Genomic DNA, 6,000 nt, shown 5'->3' on the forward strand with positions numbered 1-6,000 from the left:
CTAAATCTTGAAGTATCAAATTCTAATGAAATTTGGCATAGAAGATTAGGACATCTTCGATTTAGTGCCCTACCTTCTATAGGAAAGATCGCCACAGGTTTACCCAATCTAAAAACTGATCATGTTGGAACTTGTAAAGGATGTGCTCTAGGGAAGAACTCAAAAGGGTCCTTTCCTTCAAGTGAACACAAATCAAAAGTTGTACTAGAACTTGTCCACACTGATTTGTGTGGACCAATGCCATTACCATCACTAGGGGGATTTTTGTATTATGTGATATTTGTTGATGACTACTCTAGGAAAACTTGGATCTATTTCATAAAACTCAAAGAATCGAATGAGGTGTTATTGAAATTCAAAGAATTTAAAGCCTTAGTGGAAAATCAAACTGGGAAGAAAATAAAGACTCTAAGATCAGATAATGGGGGTGAATATATCTCTGAATTTTTTTTAGAATTCTGCATTTCTGTTGGGATTAAGAGGGAGTATACATTACCTTATAATCCTCAATAGAATGGAATCGCAGAGAGGAAAAACATAACTATCATCGAAGCCGCTAAAACCATGATGCATGATCAAAATCTACATATCTCATTCTAGGCCAAAGCCTCAAATACAACTATGTACATTCAAAACAGATGCCCTCATTCAATCTTAGATAATATAACACCTGAAGAAGCCTTTATAGGGAATAAACCAGATTTAAGCCATCTAAGAATCTTTGGTTGTCACGTTATATTCATGTTCCTAAAGAAAAGAGGACCAAACTAGAACCCTCCGGGAAGAAAGGCATATTTGTTGGCTATAGTGAAACTACTAAAGGATACAAAGTCTATATTCCAGGACGAAGATCTATTGAAATCAGTAGAGATGTCAAATTTGAAGAAGATTCTGCTTATAAACTCTCTCTAAGTGCACAAGATGAGCAAACCACAGAATCAGATGAAAATCCTACAATTAAGAATCAGAGGGAGAATAGCATAGAATATCATGAACCTCAATCATCTAATTTTGAGAATGCTGAAAATCCTAACAAGAAGAAAAGACCACTATGGGCAAGAAAGATGATTAAAGAAAATAATGTGGAACCTGATGAAATCTTCAAAGAGAATAAGAAAACAAGAAGTCAATCATGTTATGTTGCACTCCTGACCGAGCTTACAAAATCTGAACCATCAAATGTCGAAGAGGCTTTAACATGTCAAGCTTGGAAAGATGCAATGATTGAGGAATACCAATCTATCTTAAAAAATGATGTTTGGGACATTGTACCTAGACCAAAAGACAAATCAGTTGTCTCCTCAAAGTGGTTATTCAAAATCAAATATGCACCAGATGGTAGTATTGAAAAACACAAAGCCAGATTCCTTGCCAGGGGGTTTTCTCAAAAGGCTAGAATTGACTACGAAGAGACATTTGCTCCAGCTTCCCAATACACTTCTGTAAGAACTAGTATTGCCATTGCAGCGTCTACAGGGTGGAAGATACATCAAATAGACGTAAAGACCACAATTTTGAATGGTGTTATTGAGGAAGAAGTATATATAGAACAACCTAAAGGCTTTGCTACACATGATAGAAACCTCTATGTGTGTAAACTAAAAAAAGCTCTCTATGGCCTTAAGCAAGATTCTAGAGCATGGCATGAAAGGATAGATAGTTATCTCTCCAAGCTAGGATATTCCAAAAATGAAGCAGATCCTAACATATACTTCAAAATATCAGATGGTGACATGTTAATACTTGTTCTCTATGTTGATGAATTATTGATAACAGGAGAAAATCATCTTATTGCAAAATGCAAACAAGACCTTGTGGCTGAATTTGATATGAAGGATATAGGTCTTCTGCACTATTTTCTGGGTCTAGAAGTATGGAAAAAATAGAATTAATTTTTCCTAAATCAAGGAAAATACACCACTGATATCTGGACCAAATTTGGTATGATGGATTGTAAACCTCTATCCACCCCAATGGAAACAAATATTCACAAGCTCAAAAGAGAAGCAGTAGATTCAGAACCTATAGATCCTACATACTATAGATAGATTATTGGATCTCTTATGTACCTGGTAAACACTTGCCTTGATTTTTGTTATGCTACTAATGTGTTAAGTCGTTTCATGTGTGAACCCAAGAAGATTCACCTAATGGCTGCTAAGCATATTCTGAAATATTTGCATGGTACTATTGGACTTGACCTGAAGTATGAAAATGTTGAGATACAACTCCAAGGGTATTCTGATTCCGATTGGGCAGGCAGTTCCATTGATCGTAAAAGTACAATGGGGTGTTGTTTTAGTCTTGGATCGGCTATGATATCCTGGTTTAGCAATTAACAGTCATCAGTCGCTCAGAGTTCCACTATAGCCGAATATATAGCTACCTCCATGGGAGCTCGTGAAGCAGTGTGGTTAAGGAAATTGCTAGTTGGACTATTTGGGAAGCCCCGGAACCCCACTGTGATTCACTATGATAATCAAACCTGCATCAAAATTTATGTAAATCCCATTTTTCATAATCGATCCAAGCATATAGAAATCCCTTACCATTACATAACAGATAGGATAGACAGAGATGTTATCAAATTGACCTACATCAGCACTGAAGAGCAAAGTGTCGACATATTCACCAAACCTCTTGCAAAGTTGAAAGTGGAGTACTTTAGAGGTAAAATTGGATGACTAAATTATAATTAAAATTTCTGATATTGAATCTTAGTCATATGTAACTTGATATATTCATGAATATTTTTTGATGCAACATTGCAATTATGTGTTATGTCATGAAAGGTGACAATATTTTATGTATGTGTAAGATCACTATTGTAAGGTGACGACCTCAACAATAGCTTGATTAGATATCAAGATTGACTACATTAAGTTGTTGTCCTGGAATGTGCCAACAATCTTGATACTAAATTTGTTATGTTGAGTTATTGATTTGTTATCATTAAGTGTTGTTCCGAATGTGTCGGAAATTATGATAACAATCATATCATGATTGACTACATTAATTTGCTATCCTGGAATGTGCCAGATGTCATGATACCAAAATTATTGCACCTGTGATAATGGCAATTTTACAGTTGTCACTAAGATCAAGGTTGTTATCTGGTAGACTTCATGTAATTGTTGTCCCAGAGTGCTGGATATCAGATAATTCATATCTCCCTGAGATATGAAGTATTTCACTGGCAAGCATTATTGAGTGAATTTATATGCTCATGCCAAATGAATATATATTTAGAATGTTGTTCTTTAAAACATAATTATGAAATTCAATCCTCTTTTTCTAAGAGGGAGTAATATATTATGATACATATGTATATATGTGTTTGAATAGAAATACACACACACACACACACACACATATATATATACATATATATATATATGTATATACATATATATACATATATCTGTATATACATATATATACATATATATGTATATACATATATATATATATGTATATATACATATATATACATACATTAACATATTATTATTGCATTTGATGACTTTCAAAATAACATTAACATTGTACCCGATGACTTTCAAATCATATTCGGTATTGCTATCAAACGGTTAGTAAGCACGATAGTATCGAGCACTATAAGTAAACTCAGTGCATAACTAACAATGGATAACAACGTATAAGTGAAGCGCTATGGCTACGTAGGGTCATGACCCTATGTGGCATGATGCCACGTAAGGGTCATGCCTCTACGTAGACATAACCCTTCACCAATATACATATGATATCGATGCTTGTAGAAAACAATATCAATAAAAGTGGCAATTACGTTTACAGCAAGCAGTCGATAATGAATTGGTTATTATTTGACATAATCAAATATATATATATATATCAGATATACATTTAAAGAAAAGACTATTGTTTTCTCTATCACTGATCTATATGGAAGGTATGGCAATACAATGAGTTCCCCTATCAGTTATTATTTGACATAATCAAATATATATATATCAGATATACATTTAAAGAAAAGACTATTGTTTTCTCTATCACTGATCTATATGGAAGGTATGGCAATACAATGAGTTCCCCTATCAGTTATTATTTGACATAATCAAATATATATATATATTAGATATATATTTAAAGAAAAGACTATTGTTTTCTCTATCATTGAGACACGGACCAGCTAGGATTCGAATCTAGGACCTTCCATATGTTGTTGGAGTGCTCTACCACTGAGCTACTGGCCCCTCTTGGACCAGTCCATTGTTGGTCCAGGTGTGGCTTATTTCCAACACCAACACCCCCCTTAAGCCACACCTCTTGTGTGCTTGGGGCTCCTAGCCTGGACCTGGCTCTAATACCATGTTAAGGAATATAGATCAGTGATAGAGAAAACAATAGTCTTTTCTTTAAATGTATATCTGATATATATATTTGATTCTGTCAAATAATAACTGATTTATTATCGACTGCTTGTTGTATACGTAATTGCCACTTTTATTGATATTGTTTTCTGCAAGCATCGATATCATATGCATATTGGTGAAGGGTTATGTCTACGTAGAGGCATGACCCTTACGTGGCATCATGCCATGTAGGGTCATGCCCCTATGTAGCCATAGTGCTTCACTTATACATTGTTATCCATTGTTAGTTATGCACCGAGTTTACTTATGGCCCTTGATACTATTAGAATAATATCTTTCTCTTTGTGTTATTAATGGTCATTTAAGTTGTTTCTAATTTCGCCTCTAGTTAACGATTGTTTCTTTTAGAAACATCGTCTTTGTAACTCTATTTAAAGGAGCTTTGTCTCCTTGATTAATTGAACAACATCGATTCTTTGAAATCCATATGCTTTTGCATTTGTATTATGGTATTAGAGCCTTGGTTATTTTTAATAGTTTTTTTTTGAAAATTTCTTTGTTTATTCGAAATTGCTACTTTGGCAGTTCGTTTTGGCTGCACTACTAGGGTTTTCAGCTATTTTCTGCCCTCTCCTACAACCTGTCTCTTGCATTTTGCGCAACCACGCAACGCGATTTTTTTCCTTCTTGCAAAATTTTTCAGCCATTTTTTGGACGGAAATCTGCATTTTTGACTAGGGTTTTTCCCTTCAGATCAACTCAATTTTTTTTCCCGGTTGCAGATTCTTGGTGGGTTTTTTGAGATCTCAACTGGGTCATAGTTAGAATTTTCTGGGTGCCTTGATTTTCATGCCTCAATTTTTGAGCTAGCAGATCCAGATTCTGACAATAGAGTTTTTTTTTGTTTTTCACAAGGATTTCTAGGTTGTCTTCAGATTTTTCTGGGTCAGTCGACATTTTTTTCTTGAGATTTGTGCCTATTGTACTTCATTTTTTGAAGTTTGTACCTACATCTGCCTCTGTTTTTGCATTGGGATTCGAATTGTTTGAATTCTGTGCTAGCGCCTCTTCTCAGTTTTTTTGTTTTCTATGCATTGGGAAACATGCAAGATGGCGTCATTGACCAACTTGATGTTGGAAGGAAGTCAAGTTTTGTGCACTTAGCATCTTCGCAGTACCTCATTTTTCGTTCCTCGAAAAGCATGAAGATGGCTTATGGGCATCGATGTTTGTTTCGGTTTTTAATATTTTTTTACCTGAAAAAAATTCTGATGGGTTTTAATATTTTTTTCCCTTAAAAAAAAGTCTTTGGGTTTTTAAATATTTTTTGTCCTTGAAAAAAAATCATGGGAGGGTTTATGATTTTTTCCTCAAAAATTGTACTTTGTTGTAGTCTGTTTTTAGTCACACCTAGAGTTGTTGTGTGAACATCTACACTAGTCTCTTATTTGTAGTCTATTTTCGGGCCTCTTGCTATTTGCAATAGTTTGGAGGGTTTGTCAATTTTTTCCTCAAAATTATGACAGTTGTTCTTGGTGTGTCTCTGGTTACAGGGAGGGACAGTTCTCCAACATCAGGTTGGACGGTTGCTATTGTTTTGGGTATCTCCAAAAGTTTTGCATTTTCTAGGAGGGTCGGTGGCAGA

Source organism: Cryptomeria japonica, chromosome 11, assembly GCF_030272615.1.
Source record: "Cryptomeria japonica chromosome 11, Sugi_1.0, whole genome shotgun sequence".
Taxonomy (NCBI): domain Eukaryota; kingdom Viridiplantae; phylum Streptophyta; class Pinopsida; order Cupressales; family Cupressaceae; genus Cryptomeria; species Cryptomeria japonica.